This window comes from Ictalurus furcatus, chromosome 6 (assembly GCF_023375685.1).
Source record: "Ictalurus furcatus strain D&B chromosome 6, Billie_1.0, whole genome shotgun sequence".
Classification (NCBI taxonomy): Eukaryota; Metazoa; Chordata; class Actinopteri; order Siluriformes; family Ictaluridae; genus Ictalurus; species Ictalurus furcatus.
In genome coordinates, this window is record NC_071260.1 from 31,709,262 (window position 1) to 31,723,111 (window position 13,850).

Genomic DNA, 13,850 nt, shown 5'->3' on the forward strand with positions numbered 1-13,850 from the left:
CGCTCATTTCCAGACAGCCTCTCTTACTCTGAACCTCACAAAATGTGAGTTTGGCCATGCCACCGTAACCTACCTTGGTAAACAGGTTGGACATGGTACTGTTCGCCCACTGGATGCTAAAGTTAAGTCCATTGTCACTTTTCCTGCGCCTAAGACAAAAAGAGAACTTCGACGCTTTCTTGGGATGGCTGGGTACTATAGGAGTTTTTGTAAGAATTTTTCAGATGTTGTGTTGCCTCTCACAAATGTCCTCCGTAACTCTGTTTCTTTTGTGTGGTCTTCTAGCTGTAAGGCTGCTTTTGAGGCTGTTAACATGTTATGTAGTGCACCTGATCTTTCTGCTCTCTCTTTCAGCTTATTTTATTTTATTATTATTCTGCCCTAAAACTGACTGTGCAGACCAAACCGTAAGTACGAGAGAGCTGAAACTTTGAGGGAAGGTTGTGCCCCAGAGTACTACAGCGTTGCAAAGTTTCAGCCCGTATACAATACTATGGATGTTTTAGATCAATAGTTATCAAAAAAAAAGTTGAACTTTTGATTTACCCTCTCAAGGACACAAAGTGGGCTTGGTCACTTTTATATAAATGGCTACAACTCTGGAAAGGAATGAGAAATTTTCACCAAGCTTTGTGTACTTATGTAAAATCTCTGTCTGAGGGTACTTCTCAAAAATGGAGGAGTTTAGCCACTGGTGGCACTATAATAGAAAAAACCTTGAAAATAGCTTTATAAATGGTGTGTAAATGATTGTATATTATTCAGTGTTTCAGACATAGACATATTCTTTGTATCATACATTAGATCTCCTCATTCTGAACAATTTTCCCTCTAAGAGCACTGCTGTCAATCAAATCGTTCATTAAATATTTGAGATTATTTCAAAAACCTACTATAATATACTCAAAAGCCTGTAGATCCTAAACAAAAAGTCAAAACTTCACGAAACTATGTGAGGATGTGCAACATATAATTGCAAACATGCATGCAAACTTTTATGTGGTGTTATAGCTGTTAAAAAGCTTTTAAAAAAAAAAAAATCCCTTAGTAAATTGCCTGTATTGGCTGTAAATTGTCTTTTCCATCTCTGACCTAGGTGGCTACAGGCTAGTTAAAGAATACATAATACCTTTTTACACATGTGCTTAAAGGCCTTAAAATGTGGGCTTGAGCAAGTGTACCCAAAAGCCTATAACATGTCAAGGAATGCTTAGATCTTCATATATGATTTCAAAAGAATAACCTCTGAAAATAACTATTATTGAGCAGAATGAGCCAAAGAGTGATCCTCTGTTGCCATAAACTCATTATAATAACATTGCCAATCACATTTTGTCAAGGTTTATCGCTTCATTTGAGGTATCAGGGTTTGCAATTATATTATCACATTATGATTACAGTGAGATCAGGAAATGATGGTATAAAGGGGAGACCTGAAGTAAGCATTTTTCATACCCATCATTTATTTCATATATCACATATATTAAGTATCTAGATCAAGAGCAAAATGAATGATGAATGAATGAATGAATGAATGATGAATGAATGAATGAATGAATGAATGCCTTTTATGTGTGCGAAACCTGAAAATGGTTAAATCAGTGGGAGACCTGGACTAAACATTTTATTTCTTGTCATTCCTTATAGGATTGCACAATATTAAGTAATATATTTTAATGTCTTTAACCCCGATAATTGCTGCTTGCAGCTATATTTTCCTTGTTCAATTAGATAGATAGGCTGTTTTTTAGACTTATTATTAATAATATACAATACACTGCACAAAATCATTGATTCCTACGTTTCCCTCCTCACCCCCAAATCAACTATGGGATGATTTCTCTCTTCTGACCCTCTTCAGAAATCTCTTATTTCAAGAATTTATAATATACTTTTATCCTACGACAGCTCACCTACAACTAAAATCAAGGTTGCTTGGGAAGGCAAATTGGGGTTGACCCTACATGAAGCCTGGTGGGACATTGCTCTTAACAAGATCCACACAAGCTCATCTTGTGCTCGTCTCTCTTTGATACAGTTCAAGGTATTGCACAGGATTCATTTCTCCAAAACACATCTATCACAGATTTATCCCACTGTCACTGACAGATGTGATAAATGTCATGCCTCTCCCTGCAACCTCACCCACATGTTCTATTCCTGCCCATTATTATTCTCCTTTTGGCAGAAGTATTTTGATAGCATCTCAAAAATACTGTCTATTACCGTTAAACCCTCTCCCCATATTGCCATATTTGGGTATCCGGAGGATTATAACAGGTACAACTCGAACCAATTAGATCTCTTGGCGTTCACGTCCTTGTTAGCAAGACGGTGCCTTCTTTTCCATTGGAAATCCATAAAGCCTCCCTCAGCACTCAGTGGCTCAGGGATGTAATGTCTTTTCTAAAATTGGAAAAGATTAGGTACTCTCTGGGTGCAAACTCTAAGTTTTACAGTAAGTGGCAGCCTTTCTTAACCTTCTTCAAGTCTCTGCCATTTTTGTCTTCTGATTGAGGGAACCCCTTATTTTAGTTATTAAAATTTGATTTAGTTTATTAATTTATTTAAATTTTTATGTATGTATTTATTTTTTTTTATTATTATTATAACTTTTATTTTTATTTATTTATTTATTTATTTATTGGTAGCTATTGATATTTTTTATTGAGTATGTATGAATGTGTGTTCTAATCTGTACACAAAACCTTTCAATAAAAATATTGAAAAAAAAAAAATAATATACAATTTTGTAATAATGTTAGGCTAATAATGTTTAACTACGTGTAGGATAATACGTCAATCACTGCCATGGTTAGTAGCCAACCTTAATGAATTTGTGCTATTGAACTCCATAAAATAGCCTAACTGTTTGGGAACCTGGCTCTTTCAATGTACTTTTAGGCCAAACAAAATGATACAGTCTGGCAATTAAATAAGGAAACTCACAGCTTTGTGGAGCTTATTAACGGCTTGATCTCACATCTTAACAGGGTTCTGAACGAGTGTTTTAGTGAAGACAATTGCACTTGGAGGGTTAACCTGTTAAGCCCATAGATGAAAGATTCACAGACAATGCTAGTAATGCTGAAAAACGTAAATATGCTGTGTGCTACAAGAACCTAATAAGAGTGTGTGGTGGACATTTTGACAAACACCTGTTGTGGATAAAAAATTACATGAAATAAACATGAGGGAGACCTAGTATGAGTAATATGTAATTTTATTACATAAATTTATTTATTTTATTATAAGAGCTGAGGAGTGCAAACACACACACACACTCTCGTACAGTCAAGGGTGGGCATGTAGACATAACACACACACACACACACACTCTCTGTCTCTCTCTCTCACACACACATAACATTATAACTTTATAAGAATAATAAAAAGGAGTATTAAGATATTATAAGGGTAATATCTTATAATAATAAAATATATACTCTTTATAAAAAACTCTTTATAAAAATAAAGAGTAGTAGGATATGTAGGATAGTAGAAGGGTAATATAATGATATTATGAAGTAAGAAGTACAGTGAACCATTTTGCAAGCAGTATAACTATATATAAAATAGAGATATAGAGCAAATATGAAAATAAATTATAAACCAGACATACAGAAAAATGTAACTTACTCATAATTCAGATGGTGAAGATTCTTGTCTCGCAAGGAAGGCCTTAATTTTAAGAGAAAACCATGAGGAGCCATTTATAAGGGTAGCTGAGTCAAGCTGACCCCGCCAGACAAGAGTGAGACCAAGGTCTCTCTAAATTGTTTTGTCTCTCTCCACTTTTGAACCTAATGGTAAATGGGAAAGGCCTCTTTCAGAACCTAATGGTAAATTGGAAAGGCCTCTTTCAGAACCTAATGGTAATGTAGATGAGCTCTTTTTTAACCCTATTGGTATTGATATCATAGTCTTTCTGAAATATATTGGTTATCTACTGTGTAAATACAGTATAAATACTGGAGCTTGAGCTCCGGGTGTCAGATCACTTCTGAGAATTCTCATCGGTGTGGATCTCGTGTGGTGGAATGGAACCAATAAATCTGGACCCTTGCTTCTTCTCACTCACGGCTAGTGTCTTTTTTTTTTTCTATCTCCAACTGGGTTCAGAGATGTGAGTATTTGCTTCTATGTTGAATTTTAAGTGTTTTTGGGTAATAGGCTAAATTTGGGCCAGCATTCAGTCCCAACCCAGATGGGACTGGGTTAAGACCCGTACGTCTGTAATCTCTCCCATGGGACTTCACTCTCTAAGGCAACCGATAGGCCGTGTAGGAAAAAGGCACTGCAGACGCCTGTTATTTCAAAGCTCTGTCTTAGTGATCTGTTGTCACGAGTGGGAAGCCCCGGGGTGGGAAGAAAGACTAAGTTGGTCTCCAAAAGAACCTTGAGTGAGTGAGAAAAGGTAAGAGAAGTGTGAACCGATATGTGATTGTATAAGGGTTATGTATAAGGTGTATAAGGTTGTTTAATGAAATTGTATATGTGTTGTGTGAGTGAAAGTCCTGCAATACCGCTGGTTAAAAATTCCAGGGCTGGATAGGAAGCAGGTGGATATGAGGCCTCAAACCCCAGATATCGGCTACTAGAGGTAGCGGCTGCATTGGTGGGGACCCCTAATACCGCTGGATTGAGTCCAGGTCTGGATAGAGAGGGGTATAAATCCTGGGCCCAGGTCCGGGTCACGCAACTCAGAGAAAGGACCCGTCAAGAGAAGCGTGCCCGGTGTATGAATGTGTATTAACAAATGTGTGTGTGATAATATAAATAGGTGTAACAGTGTGTGAATATAATATTGGTGAGAGCTTGCATGTGTGTGTGATAAACTCCAAAAATTAGTTTTGGAGAGAAGTGTGAGTGAGTATGTGTTCTTTTCTGTGCAGGCCTGCTTCTGTGTGAAAGGAGAAAAAAAAAAAAAAAAACTATGTGTGTGCTCTTCAGATTGAGATGGGTAACACAGAACGTTGTGTGATATTTCTGCTTTTTCATTGAATGTTTTGAATTTGGTACAGACTTAGTGTGAGTCGGGTGGGACTGTTTGTATTATAATTACTTTGGTATCAGTAACTACTGTATGAATGTTTTAAAAATTGGGGAGCAGTCAAGAACATTGTAAATATTTTAGACATCTTCCAGACTGCCCATTGTGTAGATAAGAACTTCTAGACCTGTAATATAGAACAACATATTCCCAGATTGTGTGATCCAGGGGAAAAGGAAGACTGAAGGTGGGAAAAAAGTGTGCATTTTCAGGCCCCAGAAGCCATTGTTGAGAAATGAGTGAGTCAGACGCTCGAAATGTGGAGGAGAAAGTCCATTTGGACCTTTCATTTATATTCCATAAATTAAGTTATAATAAAGGGTTTCTCTTTTATGACGTGTGAGCAGAGAGATAAAAAAAAGGAATAGTTTTCTGTAGGCCTAAAAGGAGGTCTTAGCCCAGATTATAGAATACATGGTTTGGTTTATCATTCACACATACAGCCTTATAATCTCAATAGTTCAATTGTAGTCAGCTTACTCTTTCAGCAGCCTTTGGGCTGTGGATAGTTCTATGGGAGATAAAAAGTAGTCGACACAGAGTGTTTCTTTTTTGTCTATATTGCTCATTTCATTCAGAACCTTGTCTATAAATCCTGCAGAGATGTTAGGTATAATATTTGTAGTATTTTAGTAACTATTGTTATATAACTTGAAGTTAGTAAGTTATAAAAAATTGTGTTCACCATTATGGTAATTAAGTACATAACACTTAAGTTCCTTTTAAATAATGCGGAAAAACTAGTTGGAACAACATGATTTTTATGAGTAATCAAGTTAAAAACTTGTGTTTATTATACAGATTGTTTAATGAGTTTTAATTGAATACATTTGACTGTAGAGGTAAAGGTGATTTCTCCAACCCAGTGTGGTTCGTTGGTTGAAATTAATTTAAAGTTGTCATACCTCAAAAATGATTGGTGTTTTGCAAAACTGTCTGTGTGGTTCACCTGAAAGAGTTTTATGTGTGTTTATTGTTTGTTTAGTATTATGGTGTTACTGTGCGTGTTCCAAGTTATGAGGGAGGATCTCCGTCCGGCCCGGCTCCTCAGTCTCCTGGCATGACACCAGACTGGATTGAGACCGTGTTGAGCGGATTGTATACAGTTCCATATTTAGATTGGGTACACGGCTGGTCAGAAGCATGTGCGCCGGAGCTCCAAATCAATTTTTAAATTTGATGTTATGCGTATCTCATCAGTAACCGTATATTGCTCAATTTATGATGTTGCCCCTCCTTCTATCCACTGTACCTTGACGAACTTCTGAATGTGGGGTAAACATCAGTCCGGGTGTTCCCCAGATTTCTTCTCCCTGTACAAACTGTGGGCATCTGTTTTATTAGTGCAAACAGTTGCTCATCTGACAGCCCTCTCTCACACTGGCTATAAAAGGTGGAGGGTAGCAGGTTCTTTAGTACATCCTTCAACTGAGCTGTGTCTGCAGTGGAACCAGAGGATCTTCTTAAGCATGAGGCTACTGATCCAGACCTTCACGATCTGCCTGGCTCTCTCTCTCTCTGCCTGGCAGCTCCCTCGTGAGTGCTATTTTCTGTACACTTCAGAGCTTCTTTTACTATTCAACTCATCTATGTGAGTCTCTCTTCTTATTTTTGCCAGCCAATTTGTTTTCTTATTCCATTAATATCTGTATCTGCAGCATTATTCTTCTGTTCATATCTATGTTTTGAATTTCTGCTTATGCCTGTCATAGTCCCTGAATTAAACACTGGCATAAAAACCAGAGTTTTCAAATTTAACACACTTATTAATTATGAAAAACACAACAATATATTTTAACTTCTCCCTTTTTTTCTGATCCTTGGTGCCCAGGCATCGTCATGACGATGTTAAAGGTGAGTTAATGTCTGAGCAAGTCAGCCACACAGAGAAACGTTCTGAAACGTATTTGTCTCAGCATGCTTTACAGTAGAAATTATGTTTACATACAGACTCTAATTGTACAAACACCAATGCAACAAACAGGCATTGCTATAAAATATGCTACCAAACTGCTTTAAAATATGCAAGATATTGTTTTATTTATATATTTATATTTATGTATATATTTAATAAGAGACTGTTGTTTGATTCAGGTGAAAAGGTAATTGGGGCTAGTGACCATTCTAATGATGACGCCCATTCTGACCATGCAAACAACGGCCCCGACCACGCAAACAACGGCCGCGACCATGCAAACAACGGCCCCGGCCATGCAAACAACGTCAATGGCCATAAAAACAACGGCCCAGGCCATAAAAACAACGGCCCTGACCACACAAACAACGGCCCCGACCACGCAAACAACGGCCCTGACCACGCAAACAATGGCCCTGACCACGCAAACAATGGCCCTGACCATGCAAACAACGGCCCTGACCGTAAAAACAATGGCCCCTGCCATAAAAACAATGGCCCCGATCATGCAAACAACGGCCCCGACCACACAAACAACAGCACTGGCCATAAAAACAATGGCCCTGACCACACAAACAGCGGCCCCGACCATACAAACAACGGCCCCAACCACAAAAATAACGGCCCCGACCACACAAACAACGGCCCCGCCCACACAAACAACGGCCCCGCCCACACAAACAACGGCCCAGGCCATAAAAACAACGGCCCATGCCATGCAAACAACGGCCCCGGCCATGCAAACAACGGCCCTGACCATGCAAACAACGGCCCCGACCATAAAAACAACGGCCCCACCCACACAAACAACGGCCCCGGCCATAAAAACAATGGCCCCGACCACGAAAACAATGGCCCCGACCACGCAAACAATGGCCCCGGCCATAAAAACAGTGGCCCCGACCACATAAACAATGGCCCCGGCCATAAAAACAACGGCCCCGACCACGCAAACAACGGCCCCGACCACACAAACAATGGCCCTGACCACGCAAACAACGGCCCTGACCATAAAAACAATGGCCCTGACCACGCAAACAACGGCCCCGACCATAAAAACAATGGCCCAGGCCATAAAAACAATGGCCCTGACCACGCAAACATTGGCCCTGACCACGCAAACAATGGCCCTGACCACGCAAACAACGGCCCCGGCCATACAAACAACGGCCCCGACCATGCAAATAACGGCCCATGCCATTAAAACAACGGCCCCGACCACACAAACAATGATCCTGCCTGTGAAGAAGAACGTGGTCAAGGAGCTGCTTGGCTGTGACTATCATGTGTGAGGGACAGAAAGAAGATAACACCACCTCTAAAGGAAGACCACCCACCTTCCATCTTCTGAATAATTAAAAAAAAAAGTTAAAAAAAGAAAAGTTTGATTCTAAAAACTGTAAATGAAGCTAGGTCTTTTTTTTGGCCAATGTGCATTGTGTTATTTTAAATAGCTGTATCCAAACAACAAGGCTATTATGTCTCTGTCAGCGCTGTCTGTAAACATTGACAACCACCTGTGCACTTTGTGGCTGATGAATAAACTAAAATAAACATCAGTGAGTGTCCTGTTGTGTTTTTATTTTATTTTATTTTATTGAATATTTATTCCATTTAGCATGCCAAAAGTTTTTGACTTCAGGCTATATTCAGACTGTATTCAGATGGCAACTTAACTTCAAAAGATGTCAGTAGATGTGTGGTGAAAGTTCTACATACGAAGAGCCATGTTTAAAAAATGTATACTGATGAAGCAGAAAGTAATTTATGGGTGATAAACATAGATAATTTCAATACATTAAAAAAAGACTAATGAGAAATTAAAAAAAAAGGTTAATTTGCAAATGGAAAGCATATAATACTGGTAACATACATTAACATACTGCCTTTGCAACCCACTCCAACCGCAGTGTGCTGGCTCTGACTGAGACCTGGATCCATATTGATAACACTGCCACACCTGCTGCCCTAGCCTCCAACTTCAACTTCTCCCATACCTCATGTCCCAACAGACGAGGGGGTGGTACAGGTTGGCTTCTCTCCAAAACATAGAAATTTACCTTTCTTTCTCCCTCTTGCTCCTACACTTCCTTTGATTTTCATGCTGTTACAGTCACTGACCCTGCCAAAATGCACTTTCTGGTTGTTTACTGTCCTCTAGGTCAACTGGGGAAGTTGATCGATGAATTTGACACGCTACTGTCCACCATCCCAGATGATGGAACTCCTCTTGTGGTCCTTGGTGACTTCAAAATTCATCTAGACAAGCCACATACAGCTGACTTTCTTGCTCTCCTTCCCACATTTGACCTCAAGCAGTTCACCACACTAGCAACCCACAAAGCCGGCAAACAGCTCGACCTCATCCTCACACGTAATTGCACCACACACAATCTTCTCATTACTCCTCTCCACACCTCCGACCATTTGTTTATCCAGTTCTCTATTTCTCTCCCCTCACCCCCTTCACTGTCTCCATCCTCTATTTCTTTTCATCGCAATCTTCGCTTCCTTTCCCCCTCACATTTCTCCTCCGTTGTCACAACCTTACTTCCCGCTGATAGCCACCTCTCCTCACTGGACTTAAACACCGCAACTGACTTGCTATATTCCACCCTAACATCTTCTCTTGACAGCATCTGCCCCCTAACATCCAGACCTGCCCTTGGCTCTCAGAAGCTCTGCGTAACAACCGAGCCAAACTAAGAGCATCTGAAAGGAAATGGCGTACATCTAACAATCCAACTGACCTAACTAATTACGAAACACTTTCTCTCCTCTTATTCCAATAGCATCTCCTCTGCTAAAGACAGACACACACACAGGTTAGGGTCTTACAGTGCACTAGTAGAAAGGTATATCACATACCACATACTACTAAGAGAAGATTGGCAGTTCTCCCAACAACTGCACTCTCTTCAAAACCTTTTCTTCTCTTCTCTGCCCCCCTCCTCCCCCTTCCCCTACCTCTCTAACTGCAGATGACTTTGCCACTTTCTTTTCCAACAAGGTTACATCAATCAGGAAAAAGTTCTCAACCCCAGACATGTATAGACCAGCTCCTCCTCCATGTAATTCCCAAGTGACTTCCTTCTCTCCTCTCTCAGAGACTGATGTCTCTAAACTCCTCCTCTCTAGCCGTCCCACAACCTGTCCTCTTGACCCTATCCCTTCTAACCTTCTTCAGTCCATCTCTCCCACATTATTACCTGCACTCACACACATCTTTAACACATCCTTCTCTACTGGCACATACCCCACCTCATATAAGCAGGCCCGGGTTACCCCACTGCTTAAAAAACATCATTTAACCCTGCTGTGGTTGACAACTACAGACCTGTTTCCCTCCTACCTTTTATTTCCAAAACTCTTGAAAGAGCCATTTTTAATCAACTCTCCAATTGTCTCACACAGAACAACCTTCTGGACACCAAGCAGTCTGGCTTCAAGAGCAATCACTTCACAGAGACTGCTCTGCTTTCCATTACTGAAGCCTTGCGACTAGCAAGAGCAGCCTCTAGATCATCTGTCCTCATCCTACTCGACCTCTCTGCTGCTTTCGACACTGTGAAACATCAGATCCTCCTGTCAACTCTCGCCAGCCTGGGCATCACCGGAACGGTGGAAGGGAGGTATTTCTGAAACTCAGCAACTCACAACTGGCATTCCACAGGGGTCAGTTCTGGGTCCACTGCTCTGTCCTATCTACACTACATCTCTGGGGTAGGTGATTGAGTTTCATGGCTTCTCATATCATTGCTATGCTGATGACATCCGGCTCTATTTGTCCTTCCAGCCTGACAATCCATCCATCTCTGCACGTATCCTTGCCTGTCGGACATGTCGGTCTGGATGAGGGAACACCACCTTAAGCTCAACCTGGAAAATCTGAGCTTCTCGTCATCCCAGCCTGTCCCTCAATCAACCACAACCTCACTGTTCGGCTCGGCTCAACCTCACAGCTCGGTTCAACCACACTCAAGCCAACCAGGACAGCCAGGAACCTTGGGGTGATTCTCGATGACAGCTTGACCTTTACAGACCACATCTCAACAACTGCACGGTCCTGTAGGTTCATTCTGTACAATATCAAGAAAATCAGACCCTACCTCACTGAACAGGCTACACAGATACTAGTCCAGGCTCTTCTTATTTCTAAACTGGACTACTGCAACACACTACTCTCGGGCCTCCCAGCCAGCTCCATCAAACCCCTTCAAATGATTCAGAATGCAGCAGCACGCCTCGTGTTCAACCAGCCCAAGAGATGTCACACCCCTCTTCATCTCCCTCCACTGGCTTCCTGTAGCCACCCGCATCAAATTCAAGGCCTTGATGCTCACCTACAAGACCTTGCCTGGAACAGCACCCTCCTACCTCAACTCTCTCCTGAAGGCTTACGTTCCCTCACGCAATCTGTGATCAATCAACGACCGCCGCTTAGTAGTACCTACTCAGCGTGGCTCAAGGTCCCTTTCAAGAACATTCAAAGTAACTGCATTTCAGTGGTGGAATGAACTTCCAACCTCAATCCAGACCGCAAAATCTCTCACCATCTTCAAAAAACAGCTAAAGACCTACCTCTTCTGTGAACACCTAAACAACCATGAAATAAAAAATAAAAAAATTAAACTACTCTGGCACTTACACCTCTACTCTGTGCACTTTGCTTCTTCTGGAACTCAATTAACGGATCTTGTACAGTAGCACTACTTTTATTGTTCTCTACTTGATATATCGCTTTGCTTGTATTTTCTCATTTATAAGTCGCTTTGGATATAAATGTCTGCTAAATGAATAAATGTAAATGTAAATTAATGATCCCCTTCTCTCTGCAGACTCTGGATTTCTCAGTATTCTGATCTTGCTCGACCTGAGCTCTGCTTTTGACACTGTATGCCACAAAGAACACTCAAAGAACACTTTCCCGACTTTCAGATATTGGTATTACTGGCACTGCTCTATCCTGGTTTTCTTCCTACCTCACTAACAGACAATATTTCATCTTTATTAAGAAAAACAAATCCGCTACTGCTCCTCTCACTCAGGGTATCCCCCAGGGTTCTGTACTAGGTCCACTACTGTTCATAATTTATGTTCTCCCACAAGATCAGATCATGCTATGCTGATAACACCCAGGTTTATACATCTGCACATTTTGATGAAACACATGCCATCAGCTCATTACATCAATGATGTAAAAAATTTGGTTAAACAGTAATTTACTCAAATTCAATGCTGACAAAATTGACATCATGATTTCTGAGCCACAAACACTTTTTTGTGTCAAGATTGATGGAAATCTGACCAAACCCTCTAAAACCATTAAGAATCTAGGAATCACTTTCGAGCCATCTCTTACTTTAGAAGCCCACATTAGAACCATCACTAAAACCGCTTTCTTCCACCTATGTCACATTGTACGACTTCGCCCTCTTCTCAGTTTGCAGGATGCAGAATCACTAGTTCATGCGTTCATATCATTATGTCTCGACTACTTTAACTCACTCTTTACCGGCCTACTGGCTAAAACTACTGCCCGATTACAATACATCCAAAACTCTGCAGCTAGAGTTCTCATTAACACCAAGCGTTCTGCACATATTACTCCCAACATGTCTCCCATCATAGTCTTCACTGGCTGCCTGTCTCATGCCGTGTTAAGTTTAAAATTCTTCTCTTAACATACAAAGGTCTCAATGATCTGGCACCTCGTTATATATGTGATCTGCTGCGTCCATACACACAAGCATGCACTAATCGTTCTTCTGATTCCAAATTGTTGTCTGTCCCTAGATTTCTAGAAACTGTGGAACTCTCTATCTCAGAGCCTTTGTAACATCTCCTCTATTTCTAGTTTTAAATCTCAGCTTAAAACACATCTTTTCTCAGCACACTGTCTATCTGTCTATTAATGATTGACATTTTATTTCCCCTTTTGTAATTGAGATTGTAACTTCTGTTGAAATGTATATTAATGTACTTTGTCTTGCTCAATGTATATGGAGTGTAAAGTGTCCTTGAGCTTGTGTATATATATATATATATATATATATATATATATATATATATATATATATATATATATATAAAATAAGTTTTATATATAAAATTTTATTATTATTACTCGGCTAAGAGTTTGTGAAAACCTGACCATGGTAAATGTTCTGCACTTATATAGCGCTTTTTTAACCTTAGCAGTACAAAGCACGTTACACTGGTTCTCATTTTCCCATTCACTCACACACACCAGTGGTAGCAGCGCGGCCATGGACGGTGCTAGCTTGCCATCGGGAGCAACTTGGGGTTCAGTGTCTTGTCCAAGGACACTTCATGTGGAGTCATGCAGGCTGGGAATCGAACCACCAACCTTAAGAAATTCCCCAGGAGGTACTGGCCAGGCTCAACCCTGCTTAGCTTTAGTGGGAAGCCAGGTGAGAACTACAGGGAGATATGGCACTGGGTTTTTGGCTAAATTTTTGCAAAGTGCCAAGCCAGCAGTCTCTGGCCAGAAATTAGGGCGGAGCTAACGACAGCACATAAGTTATGGAGTCATGGTAGAGAACATGGTAAGATTTTTTTTTTTTGTACTGTTTATTAAGTATATTGTTATTTTTCCACATTAGGACATCGTTTTACTCCAACAAATACATAGACTTTCGAAACTGCACTCCATAACTACATTAGTCATAAAAAATTAAGTAAAAAAAAAAACAATAAAAATTGTTCCAGTTTACGTTGTATTCACGGTTTGTGAATTTAGTACTAGTCTTCTTGAGCATTGTAAGTATTGAAATGGTCAAAGTTGATGAATTTGAGCAATATGTGTGGTGCTTTATTCCCTTGTAGACAAATTCAGAGAGGTGTACAGTTACCTCAGTT